The sequence below is a fragment of the Podarcis raffonei genome, chromosome 12, assembly GCF_027172205.1.
Source record: "Podarcis raffonei isolate rPodRaf1 chromosome 12, rPodRaf1.pri, whole genome shotgun sequence".
NCBI lineage: Eukaryota > Metazoa > Chordata > Lepidosauria > Squamata > Lacertidae > Podarcis > Podarcis raffonei.
The window spans coordinates 37,319,687-37,345,376 of NC_070613.1; the positions used below are offsets into that span (position 1 = coordinate 37,319,687).

At 41.9% G+C, this 25,690-nt stretch overlaps 1 protein-coding gene across 5 annotated transcripts in view; it reads left to right on the top strand.

Moving 5' to 3' along the window:
- Positions 1-25,690, top strand: part of CREB5 (cAMP responsive element binding protein 5) — a 265,104-nt gene that overhangs the window by 23,522 nt on the left and 215,892 nt on the right. Inside the window, exon 1 of one of the 5 annotated variants that reach the window (XM_053359568.1) lies at positions 23,858-23,919. The exons of the other annotated variants lie outside the window; for them this stretch is intronic. The gene's annotated coding sequence lies outside the window, so the exon portion shown is untranslated. Of the gene's footprint in view, positions 1-23,857; positions 23,920-25,690 lie in introns of those variants that run through there. 5 annotated transcript variants of the gene reach the window in all.

Genomic DNA, 25,690 nt, shown 5'->3' on the forward strand with positions numbered 1-25,690 from the left:
GTTTTAATCCCTCGACATTATACTGCTCAGGCGAGTAGACTACTCATATGAGCAGATATTTGCACTTACTGTAATATATATGTTGGAAAACCCTCTCTCCTTATGATACCAGGTTTTCAGATCCCTATGATGAGAATTCTTCAAGTATTCCTGTTTATCTACTTGACCCAGACAGTTCAAAGAGTCTCACATAGTTAAAACAGTGTGAACATTTGCAAAGAGACAACAAAACACTGCAATTTCCCCACAATACATGTGGAAAAGCTTGATCTGGGCCTCTCGGTTGTGCCCGTCTGGAGCCAGCATATCAAAAATCAAGAAAAATATTGCCCCTGTCTTTTGCCAGGGCTTCAGATGTAACAGTGGCTCTGCTGCTATATATGGAAGTTTTTAATGTTTCGTGTTTTATCGCATTATTATTATTATTATTATTATTATTATTATTAAGTTGGGAGCCACCCAGATTTGCTGGGGAAACCCAACCAGATGGGTGGGGTATAAATAATAAATTATTATTATAAATTATTTTATTTTTTTCAGCCCCTTTGCTCTACAGCTGGGAATTGGGATTGCTCCCTTAGATTGGAAAGGAAGACCTGTGGCTCTAGATGTCACTGGACTACAATTCCCATCACCCCCAACTTTTGGTCATGCTCAGTGGGGCTGATGGGAGCTGGAGTCCAGTAATATATTATGGACCACAGGTCCTTCACTCTTGGCTTAAGGCTTGTGCATGCTTCTGTTTGACCCCTGCCCACATGGGTCTAAGAGGTTTTCTGCTTGTGCTGTGTTTTCTATGCTTAGGTCTAATTGGTTTTTAATTTGTCTCACTATTTACTGCTGAATCAGAACGCATGTCACTTTGCCGCAATGTACTCTAGCATATCCTATGGTAGAAAATGTTTGTGCTGCTTTCAATGTGTATCAATGTACTTTATATTTTAAAATGCGTAGTTTCATGATGAGATCTTCATTTATTTTTTTAATTAAATAGCTTATAGCACTGCCCCCCATCTTCTTTGACATTTCCAATGATACATTTCAATCATTTGTATTAGATATATTTCCTAATCGCAACATTCTCTATAGATAAACAGTACTTTTTCTAATGTTGCTTTGAACACCTTTACTTAATATCTCCAGTGGTTACTGTGCAGAATAACCTTTGACAAAATCTGCTACTTACTAGTATTTATGGCTTTCCACAAGGTGAAGAGGTTAGTTTCGACAAAGGGCAGGCATTAGTGCCTTTTTTCAAAAGCGTTTAGTGACTTCTAGCTCACAAACATGCCCGGTGTTCATAAAACATGTAGACATATGCTGTAAAATCTCTCTCTCTGACTGCTTTTACTGTAGACTAGGGCTGCGATATGGTCCTGGATCTTAGGCAAGTCAATCGAAGAATCTTGGCATTTTTGTACCAAAATAAAAAGGTCAACAACTTTTGGGTTTTCCTAAAATATATATATATATATATTCCCCCCCCCCCAGTTTTTGCTTTTTGAAATATGGCAACCCTACTGTAGACAATCAAACTGTTTGTTTTTAGATGTTACATATACTATTCCTGGTCCTTCCCAGCCTTCCTTTGGATACAGGAAAATATATTAGAATTATTAGATATTAGAATTTGTTATTTAGATGAGTGGCCTGACGCAGCAAAGCTGCGTACGCAGGCTGGATTTACGCAGGCTGGATGAGTTCTTGGTACACGGTGGGGTGCTGTGTGCATGATTCTCATTTCTGACTGTTACACACAGTTTTTGGAAAGCGTGAAATTCACTTGCTCGATTAGGACCATATAGGCAGGAAGTTGGTGCTCTGTTCACTGTAGGTTGTTTGTGTAGGGGACTAATTTCAGTGCTGCTTCATTTTGCACAAGATCTTTGGATCAAGCCCATAACTCTATGATGGCTTGCATGATATTGTGGATTTTGGCTTCAGATACACACACCTGTTCAATTCCTGCTAATTTGCTTTGTTGCAAAACAAATCCTTGCCCCAGTCCAGAGCTCCATAATATATCACGCAGGCGGTTTGCTACTGTAGATTTGTTTACTGAAAGAGCCAAGCTATATCTGAAGACTTTGTGGGGGTTCAGAACTATAAAAGCTAATGTTGTTGTTTGTTGTATACCAGTTTCAGCAGAATTGCATATTGCTCTACCAAGTGATACATGATAAGGACACAGCCCTTTCCCAGCAACTACCAAGACACGAATTGCATAAGAATTTACATGTAGGAGTGTTTTGGCATATTCTCCAATACCAATTATTTTATGGTACTTGTGTCTTGCAGCTTGAGGCATTTCATGTTAATAAATTACCTGAAAGAGACATCTGTTTTATTGGTTAAAGCAGATAACTGGCTCCCAGAATGCCTGCATTGTGTCACCTCTCTCGGGGCCCATCAGTCCATACTTTTTGCACCATGCTTATAAGTGTACAGGTCTGTGCTTTAAAGCTCTATGTCTGAGCATTCCCTCTGTCACTTTCCCTAGGAAAGGTAAAGGACCCCTGACCATTAAGTCCAGTCGTGACCGACTCTGGGGTTGCGGCGCTCGTCTCACTTTTTTGGCCGAGGGAGCCGGCGTACAGCTTCCGGGTCATGTGGCCAGCATGACTAAGCCGCTTCTGGCGAACCAGAGCAGTGCACGGAAACGCCGTTTACCTTTCCGCCGGAGCGTTACCTATTTATCTACTTGCACTCTGACGTGCTTTCGAACTGCTAGGTGGGCAGGAGCTGGGACTGAACAACGGGAGCTCACCCCGTTGCGGGGATTCGAACCGCCGACCTTCTGATCGGCAAGTCCGAGGCTCTGTGGTTTAACCCACAGTGCCACCCGTTTCCCTTTCCCTAGGAAAACCCACTCTTTAATGCTGAATCAGAACAAATGGCAATTTGGGTTTTCCATGGATTGAATCAGCAGTAAAGAGTGGGTTTTCACGAGGAAAGCACCGGGGCAAAAAAAAAAGCACCCTAGTGTTTGGACACGGAGCTTTAAAAGACAGACCTGTGTCTAAAAACATGCCACAAAGGGAAATCTGGATGGGTGTGGTTATCATTGCTCCTCATGCTTGCAAGTTTTTTGCAGTGCCCATGTGATGTTGTTGGCATCAAAATGCCAACTTGCATTCCCTCCCACCCCATCTTAATTCAGATTTTCCTTTTTTGGGGGGAAATAAATTCAATTCCGTTGTCAACTACCCATTGACAGTGACTCATTTGCCCCCATGTGGGAACATCCTCGCTTTCTTTGCCTCTCTCCTCCCAAACAGCCTTTTCCATGACATTTGGCAAATGCCCCATTTTCCAAATCCTACTGTAACCAAGCCTTCAAGGTGCAGCTGAAATGAGAGCACGTTCTCTATCTACCCCACCTCCATTTCCCTTTCCTCTTTGTTCTGTCAACCCTGTGCAAAACTTTAGTTTATAAGGCTCTTAGGATAAGGACTCACCTCCTATTTATTTGTGAAAGCCTCATGCACATTGATGATGCATTAATAAACAACAACAACGGCCAACAGCTCTGTAAATCATGGGCACAAAAGTTGCGGTTGTTTTTTAAATGCATTGAATTTATTATTTTGGTCCTTTTCGTCCTTAAGATGGCACTCAGGATCAAAGAAAGGCTTTAGGACAATTATAGATCATGCATCCTGCATTCCCAATCCAGCACTGAAGTAGATGAGATCCAAACTCCAAGCTCCTTTCCAACTGTAAAATTCCTATTATTTTATCATCGTGGAGGAGGGATGAGAGGAGGAGGAAGAGTGGCTCATGTCACCAGTGGCTGTTGATTGACAGCAGCTGCCCATAAAAAAAATAAAAGTTGCACCTTTATTCTGCCACCTCTTTAAGTTGGAGGCTGAGCTTAGAGAAGAGAAGCTTGTGTTGAGAGTCCAGGTTGCTGTGCGTTAGAGAGGGAATAGTTGAGTGAGAAAGTGGGAATTTTTCTTTCCTAGTTACCAAATGTTTTTGAAGGCCGTATCCAGATGCTGAAATATGCTACACGGTGATTATGAGACACAGCGACAAACATCGTTTTGATGCTGTTGCACAAAACACCATATGACGGAACGTGCATTGTTTTCTTTTTGCCGGGAATGCCTTCATATGGAAAATGCAAGTCTGAAAGTGTGAAATATCATCAACAAGTAAGTTGGTTCTGTAAAAGATACCATCTCACTTGTGTTATCGCTGGTAATGAAGGTTTGCACACATGTCATAATTGGCCTCAGACTAGACAGAAAACTCCTTCGTTGCGGCTAAACTATGGTTTAAAAACAAATGCCTACTTATATCATGTCTCATGGCACTCGGCCATGCGCCAAACCTTTAATCTGCCATCTGGGGAGGGGGGGTGGAATCACATGTGATCCTCGAAACCTTTTATTATAGGAGGAAGGTTTTGAAGCTCTAAATACAGTGAGCGCAAAGAACAGGGCCATCATCACAAAGGTCAAGGGAATGTAAATAAAATGCAGCGGTTAATTCTGTTGGTGTATAGAGGGAGTCTATGTTGTGCCTAAAGATAGTAAGCTTTTGAATTTCACAGAGCTACTCTGCAGGAAGGATTAAAGCCAGAATAAGAATCCTCTGCATGTTTATTGAGAAGCAAGATCTGCAATGGAGTGTGCTACTAGGTGACTTGCCTAGCCACATTAAAGTACAGAGCCAGTGTAGTGTAGTGGTTAAGAGCAGTAGACTCGTAATCTGCGGAACCAGGTTCGCGTCCCCGCTCCTCCACATGCAGCTGCTGGGTGACCTTGGGCCAGTCACACTTCTCTGAAGTCTCTCAGCCCCACTCACCTTTTTGTTTGTTGTGGGGGAGGAAAGGAAAATGTTAGCCGCTTTGAGACTCCTTCCGGTAGTGATAAAGCGGGATATCAAATCCAAACTCCTCTTCTTCTTCTATAGAGAATTAAATAGTGTTTTTGGAAGAAACCGAATTTGTTCCAAAGAAGTGAAAATCACATTTGTTTTGACATGTGGTTGTCTAGGTGACATTGTTGGTTCGGACAGAGATAGACCCTAAAAACATTACACTATAAAGTCTCCTGTACGTGATAAATTCACAGAATGAAATTCAAAATGGTTTCGGTGATTCAAATTCTAGGACAGCCTGAATACATCTCTTAGGTGGTCATTTATACGCAAGAGACAAAATCTTCATTGTAAAATTGTTTTTGTTTTGCAGAGTCAAAAAGAGTAATCATATAAAGCTTAAAAACAAGAACATCTTACATCATCTGAAAATGTTAATTTAGAAACTGTTAGATAGTAAAAGGTAAAGGTAAGGGACACCTGACAGTTAAGTCCAGTTGCAGACAACTCTGGGGTGGCGGTGCTCATCTCGCTTTACAGGCCGATGGAGCCAGCGTTTGTCCACAGACAGTTTTTCGGGTCATGTGGCCAGCATGACTAAGCCGCTTCTGGTGCAACAGAACACCAAAACCAGAGCAGCACACAGAAACGCTGTTTACCATCCCACCGGAGTGGTACCTATTTACCTACTTGCACTTTTTGGCGTGCTTTCAAACTGCTAGGTTGGCAGGAGCTGGGAGCGAGCAATGGGAGCTCACCTGTCACGGGGATTTGAACTGCCAACCTTCTGATTGGCAAGCCCAAGAGGCTCAGTGGTTTAGACCACGGTGCCACCCGTGTCCCGTTAGATAGTAGTTGCTATATAAAAGTTAGTCTTGGTATTGATTAGTCTTGGTATTGGTAGTCTTTTCTTCCAGCTAAAGTCTCTGTAACTTTAGTATTTCCAAAGCCTTGAAAGAAAGCAGCTATGTGAAAAGTCAAGCAATTATAATTAAATATGGGTTTTTATACCTGCAGTCCTGGTGTCAGCACTCATGAAAATTAGGCAGCCACAGTCACCCCAGCACCATGGTAAGGACCACTGAGACTGATGCCTGGTCTGTACTTGAGCCCACAGATCTGTCCATGCTCAAATCTGGACTTAACTTATACAGTGGTACCTTGGTTCTCAAACTTAATCTGTTCTGGAAGTCCGTTCCAAAACCAAGGCGTTCCAAAACCAAGGCGTGCTTTCCCATAGAAAGTAATGCAAAATGGATTAATCCGTTCCAGACTTTTAAAAACAACCCCTAAAACAGCAATCTAACATGAATTTTACTATCTAACGAGACCATTGATCCCTAAAATGAAAGCAATAAACAATGTACTGCAGTCACACAATCAATCAATTAATCAATCAGTATCTGAACTGGGTTCTCCACAGTCACACAAAGAAACAAAAAAGCCACAAAAACACAAAATAAATGTAAAAAAACAAACAGACGTCAGCATCACACTCAAAACGGAAGTGTGGCACTCAAATCAGAAGCATAGCACTCAAAACGGAGCACGTTCGGCTTCCAAAGAAAGTTTGCAAACCGGAACACTTACTTCTGGGTTTGCAGTGCTTGGGTTCCAAGTTGTTTGAGTACCAAGGCATTTGAGAAGCAAGGTACCACTGTACTGGACAGTTGTGAAGAACCACCCACATTTTGGAATTCCCACAATGCCCCCAAATAATCCTCGTGAAGTTGATTCCAGTTGTCACTGCTGCCATTAAGCTTGCTAAGGTACCCTGCTGGTGTGTGTGGGGGCACTGGAGGGTATTTTGCTAGCAGCTCCCTCACATCTGTGTGCATACTACCACCTAAGCTTCTGTCCAAAGGGTCAGAACTTCCATCACACATACCTTCCTTTAAACTCTACCTGTGCATAGAAGAAAAAGTAATCTTTGTCAGCAGTTCTCAGACCAACATGTTGAAGCAGGAGTGTGTGCGTCAAGGCTATCCTTTTATCTAAGTTTCTCCTCACTTCTAGAAAAAAGAAAGCCAAGTTTTGTATTTCACCTTTCAGTCTGCGTTCTCTTTAGAGAACTAAAATTGGGTTCTCTCCAATGCTACAGTTTTATTCCCACAACAGACTTCCACATGTGCAACAGAACTTCTCCGGCTGCCTGCAGTCTCCCATGTGCCCTCAAAATCTTCTCCAGAAGGTTGAGGAACCCTCTGGAACAGATTTGGGGGGCACTTGGGGCAAGGAAAGGAAGGGAAAGCCCTGTTATATGACCAAAAAACTGCTTGTGCTGTGTTTGATACAATCTGTTGTTTATTTCCGAATTAGATTTTTCCTCTTCATTAGATTTGTGTACATTGAGCAACTCTAAAAACTCTTATATTAATGAGTGAAATTCCAGTGCTAACATAATTAATACTCTTATTAGTTAATTTCCCTTCTCCCTATTAAAGACTCTGTCACATTGGCTAATGCAGCCACAGCAAACTGTGTCTGAAATATAACTTCCTAATCTGTTGGCTGCCATTCACAAATGTCTGTCCACTTTTTATACCTGAGCAGTGCAGAATTAATTACCATATTTTCCCATGTATTAGACTAAAAATAATGTCAAAAATTAGGGGGCATCTTATACATTGGGCCATCTCCTCCCATTTTCTTAAATCTGAGTCCCCCAAAATAAGGGGGCGTCTTATACATGGAAGCATCTTATAGACAGAAAAATACGGTATGTGCATTCTCCAGATTTTATAAGCCCCAAAATCCTCATTTGTCATCTTTGTGGGTACAGTCTTCTCAAGACTGATTGCAATTTAAACGTGTCCCTTTCTTTGCATTTTTGACATCTTTCTAAAGCATGCTCTGATCTTCTGCTCCACTTTCACACAAACCGGATTGTCTTTCTGTTTACACTAACGAGTTTGTTTGAAAGCTCGGGGAAACCTAGCAGAGCTCAACTTCCCGGGGAACACTTTTATCAGCTCTTTCTTCTTCTCATAGCATAATTGCTTTGGGATTTGAAGAGTTGGAGTCTTTGCCTGTAAAGTATCATCAACTTGACAATATTTAGCAGGGAATTGGAACCAAACTTCAAAAAGTCCTTAAATTGGGGGTGTGGGGGGTGTGCGGGCAGAGACGTTTCTTTAGTCAGCAGAAACGAGCTTCATTCAGATTCCAAAAGGGATTTTTTTTTTTTTTGCGGCATTAACCGTGTCATTGTATTTAAAGTCACAATATTTCTGTGCACACATTTGCCATTAGAGGCTGCTGTCACCCTGTGCTTCTCTTAAGTCCCTGGGCCTGCACAGCAGTGAAATCTATCTCTCAGAGGGAAAAGTCGGAATGAACCAGACTCTTTTGCTTATCTCCTTTAGAGCTTTGGCATCTGAGTTGAAGAAATAACCCCTGCAGCTTTCTGTAACCGAAACCTTTTAAAATAGATCACTCTACTGCCCCTCACCCAGGCAAAGGAGGATTTGAGTTTAAATGCCCATTCAAAAACGTAATCCATTTTTGAAAACTCTTTTTGAATAGTCAGACTACTTCGTCGTTGTATTTTTTTTTAATACTCCTATCAGAACTAGTCAAACACATTGAGGCACACCCCCCCCCCCAGTTTAAATTCAGGAAATGTTGCCAGTTGCTTCAATTATATTTTGCATGGTGGTAGAATTGTTGGGAGAAACAGTTTGGAGTCAGACCTTTAGATAACAACCAACAAAGCCTTACGCATTTTGTATCCTGATAATGTTAGATACTGCCTCGTCTATCCTGAACTTTAAAACCCACCAAGAAGAACTTCTTAATATTTTCATGCCCTCATATATCACATTCAGTTGACAGGATCCTGAAGCAAGGTGTTCTTAGTGCCCCTTCACACTTACACCCCTCCACACAATTTAGCATGTGGGCATATTATTGCGTCGAGAATGCTTAGTGTGATCTAGGTTACATGAGCTGGAAGCTGTGGGGTGGGTACGAAGGAAACCTATGGACCCAAAGATGCCCTATTGCTTTTTCCGAGAGTAAAAAGGTACCTTTTCAATCCGGAACTCTCCTCCAGTTCTGCGTAACATAATGTTTTGTTAGATTGTTATAATAATCAATGGGCAAAGCCATTGTGTTTCATTGATTGTACAGCATAAAAGAAAACAAATATCCAAAGCTCTTAGGGTTTGACAAAACTATGAAGGATAAAGGTATGAAAGGCTAATGGTAATAATGGCAATATACCACATATGGGACCACAGAATACCAGTCATTGGGGAACCAGAGTGGGAGAGGGAGACTGAGATCATGTGGGCCTCTTGTAGGCACCTAGTTGATCACTGTGGACCACAGATCCTGGATTAGATTGGTGTTTGGTTTGACCCTGCAAAAGTCTTCTTATGTTCTTACTATCAATGAATATTAGTTCTTACAATCTTACAAGGTTCTTATAATCAGTGCTTTTTTCTGGGGGGGACGCAGGGATATGCATACCCCTAAACTTTTTGTGAACCTCTACGTTTGTCCATTTACTGTATTTATTTCCCCCAATTTGAACTATAAAATGGTGATTTTCTTTTTCTTTTTTATAATATTTTTTATTCAACAATTTTTGTATTAACACAAACAAAACATACATAAACAAGCAACAAACAATAACAGAACAAAAAACAAGTACCATTTCATGTCCTAATTTCTTAAACCTTACTTCCTCGACTTCCTCTTGCTTCCCGTTTCTGTATTCCAAGTTCTTACAATTAATCAGCGAATCTTCCCTTATTTTACTATAAATTTATGTTAATCATCCTTATTCTCTTTATCTTAACCATTACTAATAGTAACCATTTATTTTAAACCCAACATCATTCTAACTGTCATAAAATGGTGATTTTCTTGAGTCAAAATAAGAGTACCCCTAAACATTTCCTTAAAGAAAAAAGTACTGCTTATAATTAATATCAAGTTATTACAATTAAATGCTCTTAGTACTACTACTACTAGTAATATTCTGTCACTAAACACTATACTAATCACTTTCTAATAATGATGATGATGATGATGATGATGCTAGGAGTACAATGTAAGCACCAATTACTATTTTCCAGGGTACTGATTTCATGTGAACTGATTTCATGTGATCTCAGTACCCTATTTTCCAGGGTACTGAGATCTACAGATGAAGGGGGTATACAAATTTAATAAATTAATAAATTATTATTATTATTATTATTATTATTAATAATAATAATGAAATCTACAAGGTCCAGGATCCTCACAACACTGTTGGCAGGTGTTAAATGTGCAAGCCAATCTTAAAACTTGAAAGTAAATTCCATTATTTCACTGGCATTTACTTCCAAAAAAGTAAACGTTATGTATCATACCATTTCTTCTGAAATTCTAAGCATATTTACAATAAAGTAAGCCCTGTAGAATTAAGTGGACCTTACTTCCAAGTAAACAAGTCTCACGCTGTTAGGCTTGTAAATAATTCATATATATCTTTGAAAGCTGTTCCACAAATTTTGCTGACTATCGCTGCAAGAGTCTTAAATTGATGGCATTGATTCATTTAAGTATAGCTTTTGTGCTCTTTGAAAGCTTAGCAGATGTTTAAATTGTTTACAGCAAGTAAAAAAAAAAATAGTCAGCATTTTACCAATTAATTGCATCGTAACACATTCTGTAGGTGATGTTTTGATTTGAAGCAATTTGTTAAATGGTACTTGAGGGTTGCTATTTGTTCCCGTCTGTGAGTTGCTTTGCTAATACAATTATTTCATGCGTAGACAGTTGATGCCATGTTGATTCCAGAGAATAAATGAAATAGTGTGTGATATCCAGCTATAAGGCTACGTAGACACCATACCTTTAAAGCACGCTCAGAACACATTTTCTCCCTCAAAGAATTCTGGGCACTGTAGTTTTCCCCTCACAGTGTTACAATTCTCAGAAACCCTTAACATACTACAGAATTCTTTGAGGGAGAAAATGTGCTTCAAATGTCTGTAATCGGTGTGTACTCAACCTTAGTCATACTCAGAACAGACTCCCTGAAATTAATTGACTAAAGTTACTGAAGTCTACTTTGAGTATGACTTAATTAGAGTTGCCGCATTTTCTTGGCAAAGTTGTTGAGCTTTTTTGAACTGCTGGTAAATTTCAGCGATTTCTGCTCGGACGCTGTTTACGAGGACTGAATACCAGCTATGTTCGGGAAATTCCAGACATAGGGTAATCCTAACTTAGTTGGATATTACCCAGTAATGTTGCTTTTCATTATTTTTATCTAAAGAAGAAAATGTTGTCTAAGTTGCAAAAATATGTTTTATGCCTGCTGAAGAGATTTATTATGATCATATTATTCTTCACCCCAGTTCTAGCAATGTTTAAAAGGTAAAGGTAAAGGGACCCCTGACCATTAGGTCCGGTCGTAGCCGACTCTGGTGTTGCAGCGCTCATCTTGCTTTATTGGCCAAGGGAGCAGGCGTACAGCTTTCAGGTCATGTGGCCAGCATGACTAAGCCACTTCTGGCGAACCAGAGCAGCGCATGGAAATGCCGTTTACCTTCCCGCCGGAAGTATTTATCTACTTGCACTTTGACATGCTTCCGAACTGCTAGGTGGGCAGGAGCAGGGACCGAACAACAGGAGCTCACCTCGTCGTGGAGATTCGAACTGCTGACCTTCTGATTAGCAAGTCCTAGGCTCTGTGGTTTAACCCACAGCGCCACCCGTGTCCCGCCACCCACGTCTAGCAATGTTTACTTGGAAGCAAATCATACATGCACACACCCATGAATGCACACATCGCTACACACATATTGGAGTGGGGAGGTTTTGTCTGAATAAGGCTAGGCATCAAGGTAGCACAGTATTGAGTGGTACACTTTGCATATGCTGAAAATAGCATTGGTTTGGTTCTGTCTCCTATTTTTCAATGCCCTCTAACGCTCAAAGATATAGGAAAGAATACAGGGGCCTCTGAGCATATGCAAAGGGAATTTCCTTCACTACTAAGGACATGCAGAGCATGTCACCATATATTAAAGATTAGGCAATGTTTTCAGGGCCGTGAGTGTGACTGTCAGAGAGGTGTCGTATTTGAAATCTATTTAAGCACTCGCTCCAAGCAAGGGGAAATCCAGTCATTAGGTATTCTCCAGGGATCTAGGAAAACAAAGCATGGCAATTAAACCACGATCTCTTTTGTAGCAGGTTAACCGAAAAACTCAGCGATGGACAAGAGCTGCCTAAAGCATAAAGGCATACCTTCCAACTGTTATATTATCTCATTTTACTGTGTTTTTCTGGTAAGTTGTGTTGAATATAGTGGAAGGAGTTCAAAGCCAGGAAATCTGGAATACTTCCACAGCTGATTTGTCCATGACCCCATGGTATAGCTTGAATTACCATCACTGAGAGCCATGTCGGAGTGAGATCATTCACAAATTGTGTACAGGTGCTTCCCCATCTTGAATCAAGTTCGGCATTCCTAAGGATGTCTTCGTTTGAAATTCTAGGTATTTTTGCGCTGGGATGTGTGCGTTACAAGAAATGACATATTTTGAAGTTAGCTTTCCAAATCATAACTGCCAGGCATATGATCTGTTTTAATTCCGTTATTATTTCTTGCTGTCTAAATGCTAATTTCCATTTTTCAGATGTGAATGGTATAGTAATCACCAGTGCTGTTTTTCTGGGGATTCTCAAGGGTATGCAGTAACGATACTTCTTCTTTTTTTTTAATGTTAAAAGTAGTGCAGTTACTGTAACAACTTCGTGGTGAGTACCGGCACTTTTTTTTTTTGCTTTTTGCTTTTAAAAAAGCACTGGTAATCGCATTGGAGGAAGAATTGTAGAAGCGATGCCATGCCTTGCCCCCATGACTCTCTCACACCACAGGGCAGGCTGATGTGTCATGTGCACACTGTGACTTGCATGCCTGATGTAAGCACACCCTGCAGCATGCATGCAAGACAGCTGTGGAATTTTGAGGGAGCCTGCCCCCCTCCTTGAAAATATTTTGGGGAGGCTATTATCATTATCATTATCATTATCATTATCATTATCATTATCATTATTTTATTTATACCCCTCCCACCTGGCTGGGTTTCCCCAGCCACTCTGGGCGGCTCCCAACAGAATATTAAAAACACAATAAAACATCAAACATTAAAAACTTCCCTAAACAGGGGTGCCTTCAGGTGTCTTCTAAAAGTCAGATACAGTGGTACCTCGGGTTACATATGCTTCAGGTTACATACGCTTCAGGTTACAGACTCCGCTAACCCAGAAATAGTACTTCGGGTTAGGAACTTTGCTTCAGCATGAGAACAGAAATCGTGCGGTGGCAGCGGGAGGCCCCATTAGCTAAAGTGGTACCTCAGGCTAAGAACAGTTTCAGGTTAAGAACAGACCTCCAGAACAAATTAAGTTCCTAACCTGAGGTACCACTGTAGTTGTTTATTTCCTTGACATCTGATGGGAGGGCAGGCGCCACTACCGAGAAGGCCCTCCGCCTGGTTCCCTGTAGCCTCACTTCTCGCAGTGAGGGATCTGCCAGAAGGCACACAGAGCTGAACCTCAGTGTCTGGGCTGAACGATGGGGGTGGAGATGCTTCTTCAGGTATACTGGGCCGAGGCCATTTAGGGCTTTAAAGGCCAGCGCCAACACTTTGAATTGTGCTCAGAAACATACTGGGAGCCAGTGTAGGTCATTTAGGCTTGTCCTCCTCCGATGGTGCCTAGGTGTGATGCTAATACTGTTAGAATAATTATGTTGAAAAGGGAAAGCAGAACATACGAGGAAGAGGGGTGCACTAATGCCAATAACCTACTTGCTGTACTTGATGACGTTTATTATGTAAAAGGAAAATATTTCAGAGACTTTTGGCTGAGTCACACATGCAGGGACATCACTTGATTACTTGACGTTTGACAGCTGAATGTGTGAACTGAATCTGCTGAGGGGCATTGAATTGGAAGTGACGTTATGTCATATGTAACTCCTGTTAGTGATGGCTCAGATGCACATGGAAGCCATTTTTCGCCATTACAGTCAAGGGATGAATATGCAATGTCTGGGAACTCGATATACGTAGTTTAGTGGACAGTATTGGACTTGGACCTCTAAAAAGGTAAGCCATGTATCATTGTCGTCGTCATCAACACTGCCATTGTTTGTTTGCCACCTTTCTATAGTAAACCATTTTTAAGGCAGCTCAGAACATTTTACATAATTCATTAACGGTTACAAGATGTAACAAAATCCTGAACAGCAGAAGCAGCCTATGTAGCTAGTTAATGCCATGTTCTTCAAGGGAGTAGGCACTACACTACTCACAAATGCAGTCTCTTTGGAGGGTGGGGTGGTCCAAGTCTATTGTAAAGATAACAAACCATACAAAAGAAGATTGGGGACCCTAGAGTTGCCCATAAACAATTAGTACCTGGTCAGCAGACTGGCCAGGTGGGATTCAGTTTATTTCTGTTTAAATCATGATCTCCTAATTTGCATTTATACACCCCAAAATAGCCTATGTAGATCTGTGCCCTTTTTGTGTGCGCGTAATAATAATAATAATAATAATAATAATAATAATAATTTATTATTTATATCCCGCCCATCTGGCTGGGTTTCCCCAGCCACTCTGGGCAGCTTCCAATAAAACACTAAAATACAATAACCTATTATACATTAAAAGCTTCCCTAAACAGGGCTGCCTTCAGATTCCTTCTAAAAGTTTGGTAGTTATTTTTCTCTTTGACATCTGGTGGGAGGGCGTTCCACAGGGCGGGTGCCACTACCGAGAAGGCCCTCTGCCTGGTTCCCTGTAACTTGGCAGTATGTTTCCTTCTTTGGTGATTGAGATGTGCTCAAAGTCAGATGCTTGCTCAGCCATGAATTTACGGAGCAAGTTCTCTCACTGTCTCTGGTGCCTTCAGGGGGTTAGGATGGTTTGCACAGGTATCTCTCCACTGAAAATATGCTGCTGGGGGAGAGCTGTGTCCAGGCATGTGGGAAACTAGTGGCTCTTTTGCTGGCAGTAGCAGGTGAAAAGTTCTGAAATGGGGAGGGGGGTGAGATTTCAGAGCAGGACTCCTGTACCTGCTGAATCTAAAGCAGTTCCGATTCTTTGAGCCTCTCAGTTGTGCCAACTGGGAGCAGGAACTGCAAAGGTGAGAAATAAGTTTTCCCACATTCCTCCCTGGCCAGTAACTGTCAGGAGCTCATCCTACTCTCAAGTAGGACCCTGGCAGAGACACATGCCCAGCTGGCATGTTCCCTCCCTCCTGGTCAATCGTTCGGGAGCTTCAAAAGCTTTCTTCAGCCCGAACATCACAGCAACTGATGCCAACAGACATCGGCACACTTAGGGATCCACAGAGTTTTGCAGCTTGCATAACAGACCTCAGTAACTCAGCATTTTGGCTAATCTGCTTTATTTACATATAAACACACATGGAGCACTGCAACATGGCTCCTTCTCTCTCTAGCATCAGACAGCAAAGAGAAAAAGAACAAAGGACAATAGTCCCACTTCAAGGAACACAGTAACACAAACATCCCGTCACTTCCCACTTTGTGGAGTCAAAACATATACCGTCATGTGATAGTCAAAAATCCCATGACTGCAATCACGGAGCAGGAATTCTAACAGTAACAAGCCAGCAGGACTTGAGATGTGGCGGAGAACTATACCATTCTCAGCAACTTCACTTAAGATTGCTCTGCAATGCATCTGTGTACGGAGCTAAAGATTGAGAGGGCCACATTTCCTCAGTGGCAGAAAAATAAGGTGACAATCTTACCCAAACTTGGTACTTTCACAGGTGCTATATCAGACAATGTGGAGCTTTGGAAGAGGAGGATTAGGTACTCTGCCCCCAATGTGGAAAAATGTATTGCATCTCTCCTTGAAAAAAGTGAAATGTGAAAGCAGCATGTTTGAGCATTTATTTTCAAAAGGAGCTATCGTTCTCCAGAGCAAGGAGTTCCACAGCTCTTTGTCAACCACTGAAAATATTTATCAACGCGTCAAGTTTCTACTGGACACACAACTAATATTACCTGCCTGCAGGGGTGCCAACCTGAATAAAATATTGTGGTGGCCCAGGTAAAATATTATGCAAGACCCACCCCACATAATCGATCACATGATGCAGTGTACACACACCATTTGAATAGAAATGGCCATAAATTTTGTGGGGCCCCGGCCCCTTCAAATATTTTATTGTGGGGGCCAAACGCCCTATGGCCCCTAGGAGTTGGCTCCTATGCTTGCATGCCCAAATAATGTGAAAGCTTGAGAAATGTAAAGGAGAGGTCTCCTAGGTGGGTTAGCCCTAAGTGGGGTGGTTTTATTAAATTCCCTCAGTATTTGCTACATGGCTTTTTGATTGCACTTCCCACCTTCTCATTGTACATTTTCAGGGAAGAGACATATTTTTTAGGATGAATAGGTTTGCGCTGCCGTTGGGGTCCTTCCCTGAGTACCATTTCCCAATCAGTCGTGCCAAGGACGATAAACAAGCCACTTAAAACCAAAGGCTGTCTTGTTTTTGTTTTATTTTTCTTTTGTTTGAAACTTGTGATGCTGATACTCCTTAAGGGACCCTCGCTGTCAGCGTTTTTCTTAATTTTAATTCCTTTTGAATATATATATATACTGTATATAATACGAAGGTTCACAGTGACATGGTCAGGCTTTTCACAACATCCTTTGCACCAAGTTCAATGGCTGTTTATTTTAAATAAGCTCCCCCCCCCTCAAGTTAAAGTTGACTAAGAATTAGCAGTGGATTTCAGTTGTATAAAGCAACTTTAAAATCACATGTAGGTATATTAAAGCCATAAAGTTTTAAAAACACCATGGCATGAAGTTTAAAACCTTTTCTCATATTAGAGGAACAAGTTTTCTGAGAGGGGTGAGAGAGGAATGGTATCAACTTTCCACACAACTTGTGTGTTTTCTGATACCTGCCCACCTTCGAAGGTTGTGTTGGAAATTTGATTTATTCCGTTAACAAACCATTGCCAGAAAAAGGGATTTAGAACTGGGATACCCACTAAGAAAACGAAACCCAGGAATGAAATACATGATGAAATTTTCAACTCGGCCACATTCCCATGTGTTAACAGGTTCTTAGATCTCAATCCCTGTAGAAAATTTCCCCAAACCTGAGCAGTATAATCTAACCACTTTTTATTATTACAACTAGAACAAACCACTAATCCTCTGAGTAAACCTTTGAAAGCATTAGGCCTCATTTATGGTAAATTCCTTACACAGTTGCCAGTGTTACCTCTGGTAACGTAGAGAAGATACCCCACCCTCCTCTTTATAAATATTTTAAAATGCAAAATCAGTTTGTTTACTTTTGTGTAACATGGTCCTAGACACAATGATAACAACTGGTTCTAGTAAACTCTCCGGGGGGGTTTTGGGAGGGTGTTACCTTACAAAAATGAAACCTCTGTATTTTAGGATGTACGTAAAAGTTTTGGAGGGGGATAATATTGAGCTATGGTAGAGCTTTCTTGACCTGCTCTTTGGCCGTGAAAATATCCCAAATAATAGTTGTGCTTTGTACTTCTGTATCTACGAGCAATTCTGTAATGCAAACAGAACTCGGTATTCCTAAATTTTGTATTATTCCGATATTTACATACCAGATTATTTTAATGAATGAAGGTGTGTTGTGGTTGATTTTCGCTGCCCTATGCTTACAATATGTATGTTCTCCAAGAGGGGTAAATAATTTCACCTAATGACAATCGCAAACCCAAGTCACATTGTTCTGATAAAACTGCCTGCTTGATTCAAGAAACGGGCTTTAAGCTGAAAATGCTCCTTAAAAAAAGTAATTCAATAGTGTAGCAATCTTTTCTCCAAAGCAAATTTGAGCTATTTCATAGCTCCCGGGCACATATCAAGCTCTTGGCAGAAGTGTGTGTGTGTGTGTGTGTGTGTGTGTGTGTGTGTGTAGGGGAACGGAAATGTTCCTATATGTGCAAGTAGAGGCAAATCTTCCCATTCCAACAAAGATCTCTTGTCACATTTTTCCTTCGCTTGCCAAAGGAACCTCTGCTCCATGAATCTGACAATGGGCAGAGTTGGCCTGCCAGGCTCTGCAATATATTTACATTGTGCTACCTGTTCTACCAGTGATAAATTCAAACTATTGTCTAGAATCTTAGAAACCTACTCTCTGTCTTGCTCAGTTGGAGGAGCTGAGCTAGGATGCTGGGTTTATCCTGCCAGCCAAATGGCAACAGCCGTCAACTCCATTGTGAAACGAATAGCAGGACTCTCCTTCTGGAGGAATGAAAAGACAGTGGTGTCTCTTAATCTAGTTAGCTGCGTTTCTGTTGAATGTGCCCTAAATTTCACGCTCAGCTTCGGCCTCCTCCTTTGATAATCTCCAGAGAGCCCTTGGGTACAGAAAGCCATTATGTTAATTGGCTAGCAAATTTGTTAAATGTGCAGAATGGGCTAAAGGTCACTACATATGCAGTACATCACAGTGCAGAGAAGTGGTTAAGTGTTTGGTAGTGCTCCAACACAACAGGAAAAGGAAGGGTTGCAAGGGCACAGAGCTGCACAGAGCTGTGTTTTCAAGATACAATCTGCTGATTTCTTTATTACTCCTCATTGCATACAACCCAGCATGCATCTGTTGCACTGCTATAGCCCTTCCATAAGCCCAACACTCCGACATACATTATAATGCTAGTTTTAAATCGCCCAGGGTCACCTGGATCCAGCCCATTTGCTCCTTTCTTATTTATTTCTATCTGTTTTTGCCCATTCCCCAATATGGCGCACGCCACTTCCCCATTCTTGATTTTTTAGTCCTTCAGCTGTATATAAACAAGATTTTATTCTAAAACCAGTACAGACGGAGTACAGTGGTACCTCGGGTTAAGAACTTAATTCGTTCTGGAGGTCCGTTCTTAACCTGAAACTGATCTTAACCTGAGGTACCACTTTAGCTAATGGGGCCTCCTGCTGCCGCCACACCACCGGAGCACAATTTCTGTTCTCATCCTGAAGCAAAGTTCTTAACCTGAAGCACTATTTCTGGGTTAGCGGAGTCTGTAACCTGAAGCGTATGTAACCTGAAGCGTATGTAACCTGAGGTACCACTGTACTTCCGGGTTAGGGGAGTCTGTAACCTGAAGTGTCTGTAACCCGAGGTACCACTGTACTTGGTCCCCCCCCGCCCCATGTAGTCCAACATGCAACCTAGATTTTTGCATTTATTTTTATTTTCTGCCTCCTATTGAGAAACTGGTCTTATTCCCAAAATAAAAGCTCGTTGCCAACTGATTCTTCATTACCCTACAGAGGGTCGATTTGCAAACAGATGAAAGTGGTCCCAGCAAGAGGGGTTATATCTGCTATTCTTGGGTGTATACCAAGGTTGCAACCACCTCTTTCTTCTTCATTTGCCTTGGGTGCTTGCAGGAAGCAAAAGGCATGGATAACCTATTAAAGGGAGGGTTTTCAAATTAAAGAGAGTAGCCACACCTACCTTGGTGGGGGCAGGATCTGGAATCAATTTAGACGGAAAGCGTCATGTTGAGGAGAAGCACAAACGATTCCAGATTGAAGATTCAGGTAGGTGTTGGTCTGACGCAGCCGAAATAAATTTTTAAAAAGTAAATTGTCCAGTAGCACCTTAGAGACCAACTAAGGTTGTTCTGGGTATAAGCTTTTGTGTGCATGCACATGAAAGCTTATACAGTGGTACCTCAGGTTAAGTACTTAATTTGTTCTGGAGGTCCGTACTTAACCAGAAACTATTCTTAACCTGAAGCACCACTTTAGCTAATGGGGCCTCCTGCTGCTGCCACGCCGCCAGAGCACGATTTCTGTTCTCATCCTGAAGCAAAGTACTTAACCTGAAGCACTATTTCTGGGTTAGCAGAGTCTGTAACCTGAAGCGTATGTAACCTGAGGTACCACTGTACCCAGAACAAACTTAGTTGGTTTCTAAGATGCTACTGGACAATTTTTCAGTTTTTTTATTTATTTCAATTCCAGATTGAGTAAAACTACCGTACATTTTTTTGTGGGGTAGTACAAATGGGGTTGTATGCGTGCACCTTTCAGTCTGTGCCACAGTAACTCACTCCACATTACAAGGTTCTCTAGCCTCCTTCCTCTCTTTTGTCTCCTTTCCTGTTCCTTTCAAGGTACATTCCTGCTCCTTTGGCTTGTGCCTTATTTTCTCCCACCTCTTGTTACCAGCATAACACATTCATTGTTGTCTTCCTTGGGTGTGGCCTGTGAAGTAGCTTCCTCAGACTGAGCCTTGGGCTACATTGCTTTATGAAGCACCTATGAAATGCTCTACCTCAGAAGGACATGCAGCTAAGGTCCCTGAGACATTATTTGCTTGCCAGGTTCCATGTACGGAAAGTCTCCTCAGTCTGGGAATATAAAAATTAAGAAGATTACCCAGGACCAGCTCTAGATTTGTGAGGTGACTTCCAGCTTCTGAGAACCCTAACCATGAGATATATAAAAAATGATAGACATGTGAAAACAAAATAAGGCACAAAAAAGAGAGTGTGAGACATACTTTGAATATTTTTTTATTTCACAAATGCTTGTCTAGTCATATTCTATCTCTGCCGCCCCACCCCCAAAGTTATCCAAATACCAAGCAACCAGTCACCTCTTTTAGTTACCATATGAAGATAATAACGAGAAATTCTCACATAAAAGTAATTCCTTAGTCAACTTGATGTGAAACTATAAGGACATAAAAATGTAACAGTTCAACACCCACTTGACCCATTACCAGCCACTAGTAGTCTGCAATCTGCACTAGTACAGCAATCTGAGAGGAAATGTCCATGGTCATCTTACCTTGTGCCTTCAGAACCAAGTCATTTTTAAATTAATATTTATGAACATTTTAACTAGGTGGGATATCAAATCCAAACTCCTCTTCTTCTTAACTATTTAATATGACAAAATATCAGGGCTTTTTTCCCAAGCCCAGAGTTCTGGCACCTTTCAGGTGGGTGCCATTGCCATTCAAAGTCAACAAGGGTGAGTTCATGGTGAGTTCTGGCACCTCTTTTTCTAAAAAGAAAAGCACTGCAAAACATATATCAATATATATATATATCAATATATATCTATATCTATATCTATATAGCTATATCTATATCTATCTATCTATCTATCCCAATCACATTTTGTATTTGCTTAAATTTGCATCTCTAAGCTGATAGTATGTGCCATATTTTGCTTTGAGGCTGATGAAAACAAGTTGCGAAGCTTATCAAATGCCCAAATATTAACAAGGGTCTACATGTGAGGTGCCCTTGGAGATTGGGGCTGGGCCACTGTGGAGCTGTGGGGATCCAAGAGAGCAGGAAATAACACATGTCAAGTCTACTAGTTGCTTGCTAGCCTAGATCTAACTAGTTATTCCTGTTTCACTCTCCTCAAAAATATTATACAGTGGTACCTCGGGTTAAGAACTTAATTCGTTCTGGAGGTCTGTTCTTAACCTGAAACTGTTCTTAACCTGAAGCACCACTTTTGCTAATGGGGCCTCTTGCTGCCGCTGCACTGCCGGAGCGCCATTTCTGTTCTCATCCTGAAGCAAAGTTCTTAACCTGAGGTAATATTTCTGGGTTAGCGGAGTCTGTAACCTGAAGTGTATGTAACCTGAAGCGTATGTAACCTGAGGTACCACTGTAATGTAACTGAGTGGTTAGTTAGCAAGTGGGATAGGTGCTGAGTTATACTTCCATGACACTTAAAGGTAAAGGGTAAAGGAACCCCTGACCATTGGGTCCAGTCGTGACCGACTCTGGGGTTGCAGCGCTCATCTCGCTTTATTGGCCAAGGGAGCCGGCGTACAGCTTCTGGGTCATGTGGCCAGCATGACTAAGCTGCTTCTGGCGAACCAGAGCAGCGCACGGAAACGCCGTTTACCTTCCCACCAGAGCGGTACCTATTTATCTACTTGCACTTTGACGTGCGTTCGAACTGCTAGGTTGGCAGGAGCAGGGACTGAGCAACGGGAGCTCACCCTATTGCAGGGATTCGAACCGCCGACCTTCTGATCGGCAAGTCCTAGGCTCTGTGGTTTAACCCACAGCGCCACCCGTGTCTGCCTGACACTTACAACAACTATAATTAAGATACATTTACTAGAGGGGGGAGGAGTGAACCATTGCCTTTTAAAGAACATAAAAAACAAAGTGCTTTATTAGCAGAAATCCTGAAGTACTTCAATGTACAGATCATCCTTTCCCGAACTAAGCCTTGGTTCTGTTTTCGGAAGAGGTCAGAGTTCCCTGGGTTGAAGGGGACCAGTGTACCTCCAGATGTTTTGGAACAAACTCCCATCAGCCTTTGTCAGCATGGTCAATGTCTGGGATTATGAGAACTGTAGTCCACAACATCAGGAGGCACCACACTAGCTACTCTTGTCCTTGGCCATAGAAGTTGGAGATAAGCTATTTCCAAAAGCATGTTATATTTATATTTCCCAAGAGGAAAGGTGGAACAAGGATCCAATCAGAACAAGATTCTGACTGTCACAGGGCAGGTTTCATGTACACAGAATTCCTGAGTTTATGGACATAGTTCCTAAAGGTGTAAAGATTAGGAGATGTTTCTGATCCTTTCAGATGCAAAAAACTGGGTCTATGTGAGGATGTGCAATGAGAATTATGGTTGAGGAAGGTCTTTGGATAGAGTTGTACAGTCCAGGAGGTTTCATTATCAGGTTTGGCACAGGGCCATCTGGTGACCCCACCCCCCGACTCGGTATACCTGAAGGAGTGTCTCCACCCCCATCGTTCAGCCCGGACAATGTGGTCCAGCTCCAAGGGCCTTCTGGTGGTTCCCTCACTGTGAGAAGTGAGGTGACAGGGAACCAGGCAGAGGACCTTCTCAGTAGTGGCACCCGCTCTGTAGAATGCTCTCCCATCAGATGTCAAGGAAATAAACAACTACCTGACTTTTAGAAGACATCTGAAGGTAGCCTTGTTTAAGGAAGTTTTTAATGTTTGATGTTTTATCATGTTTTTAATATTCTGTTGGGAGCCGCCCAGAGTGGCTGGGGAAACCCAGCCAGATGGGCAGAGTATAAATAAATTATTATTATTATTATTATTATTATTATTATTATTATTATCACACATACATACACACAGACAGACCATGAGCCTTGATGTGGAGGCTTATCAGACAGTGGACAGCAACATTAGAACTCTGAGCACCAGAAGCCAAGAGATTTAAATTTATTTCAATGCTCCTGTGTAACCCCTGCTATAGTATTGGTCCAGGGCACTGTGAGAAATGTGTGACAGTCTTCCTTGAGCTTTCTGGAGCTGCTGGAAAATGCCATGTTCTGACTCCAGCCCTGGGGCCATGTAGGTAAGCAACTGCCACACCCTACACCATTCTGGAAAATTATTCAGCCTTGGGAGCAGTGGGAGAAGGGATGGTGCAAGAAAGGAACTATAGTGGGAAGGAGCAGATTGGAAAGCCACATTTTATGAGCAGAAATCCACTTGCTGGTGTCTAGATCCACATATTATAATACTGTACTAACCTACCAAATATAATGGATCATATAAATACTGGTTCCTGTAATTATTATTTTATGTGTAATACTGTAAATTCTGTAATTAGTTGTTTTTTCAGAGGGTGAGGTCTTTTATGACTATGTTTGATTAGGAGCAAAAGAATAAATAAAGGTTAGCTGGTGAGTTATAAATGACCAGCATTCCCCATCAGTTCTCATTTGTCCCCAGGAATTCTCATTTAGGCTGAGAGATTTAGGCTGATCTTGTGTTTCAAGCTGGTATAGATATACCCACATTCCAATATAGTGCTGTGTGTTCCTTGTTGGTTTTAGAAACTTCAGAAATATCTTAAGATGAACCAGGAGGCAAAAGGTGCCTGGAAATGTTTTTCAGAGTTTGCATTGAGAGGGGGGGAAAGAACCTTACATCTGTTCTTGGTATGAAAGTCAGCTGAACAGGCTTGTGTTGTTGTTTTCCCCAGGATGCCTTTCATGTTTCCCCCTCTTTCTCTTCAGAAAGCCAGCTATTTATTTACGCTCAAGGTAGGCCCATTCTTTTATCTCCTGGTGTACTGTAAACTAAAGCAATTAGCATACTGGAATTACAGTACAGTCTCTCTCTCTTTTTAAAAAACCCTCTGTCAATATTATTTTTGGAGGGGAACCTCTTAATGAACTGTAGACAAATAACAACAACAGGAACGGTTGCTTGGTGTTCAGCAACGAAAGTTGTTGCTTGTAAGTCACAACGCCACATGCGATGAGCCCATGAATAAAAATGAGAGGGCAGCCCTTTGACAGGACCCCATCTGCAAGCATCCGAGAAAGCGTCTCAAGTGTTGTGTATTTACCAGATGTTGCTAAGAGCTCTCACTGGAGCAGGCATTGCCTTCCCTGGCCTTTGTACACTTTAAAATTATTTATTATTATTTATTATTATATATTTATTTATACCCCACCTTGTCCCCAGATGGGACCCAATCCAAGGCAACTTATGGATAAATTTATTTATCTCAGAAATGTTTCAGTGGGCATCAAATGCGTTACACTAGGAGCATAATTCCATAGCCCTTTAGAACTATTGTGCCCAAACATTCCTGACTGACTGACTGACTGACCCATGGAATCCATATTGCCTAAGGTGGGCCACATTCACACCATACATTTAAAGGCCTATAATACCACTTTAGAGGGACGCGGGTGGCGCTGTGGGTTAAACCACAGAGCCTAGGACTTGCCGATCAGAAGGTCGGCGGTTCGAATCCCCGCAACGGGGTGAGCTCCCGTTGCTCGGTCCCAGCTCCTGTCAACCTAGCAGTTTGAAAGCACATCAAAGTGCAAGTAGATAAATAGGTATCACTCCAGCGGGAAGGTAAACGGCGTTTCCGTGCGCTGCTCTGGTTCGCCAGAAGCGGCTTAGTCATGCTGGCCACATGACCAGGAAGCTGTATGCCGGCTCCCTCGGCCTATAGAGCGAGATGAGCGCCGCAACCCCAGAGTCGTCTGCGACTGGACCTAATGGTCAGGGGTACCTTTACCTTCACCTATTCTCCTCACAGAGCTACTATTTCCAGTGTTTCCAGTGAAGAGGGATAAATTGTTAAGCCACTCTGAAAACTGTAGCTCGGTGAGGTTCTCCTAATGACCCACTGAATTGGTTACAAGTAAAGAGGTAGGTAGGAGAGGACAGGCTAAGGCTGGTGGAGGAGCACCCAATTCAGCCTACTGGACCAGCCTTCACTGCACATAAGTGTCATTTACTAAAATCATCGCATGGCCATGGGAGTCATAGTCCTTTACCACTTTTCATATTTCTCCAGTCTCCTCTCTCCCCACCCCACTACACAATATCTCCTGCTACTTCACATTCTTGCGTTGCCAGTTTACAGTACTCCAATCCCTGTTCTTGTCCTTTTTATATTTTGGGTTCTCTAGGTTCTAACTTACAACATGTAGTTTAAGGTAGTTTTAGGCTCTGGGTTTTGCAGTCTTCTGGAGCGGGTAGATACTCTTCATTCTGCGGAGTGGCTCCCTTGACTTCTCACCCAAAGGCCTGCCCTGTGACCCTGGTACACCCCGTTAATGTCTTTCTCAGCTCAAATATTTGGAGATATGTAACTGGCTTCTGAGCCATGAATTGTGTTTCTCCACTCTATGGGAATTTTCAGTTCACGAATGCCATGAACTACACTAGGGGAAATTCCCTTCTTGCATCCCAAAGGTGATGATTGGATTTGGAAGATGGACGTAAAACTTCACCAGGGTAAGTCCATGAGGGAAATTGGGATCTGTATCTAACATAATATTTGATCTC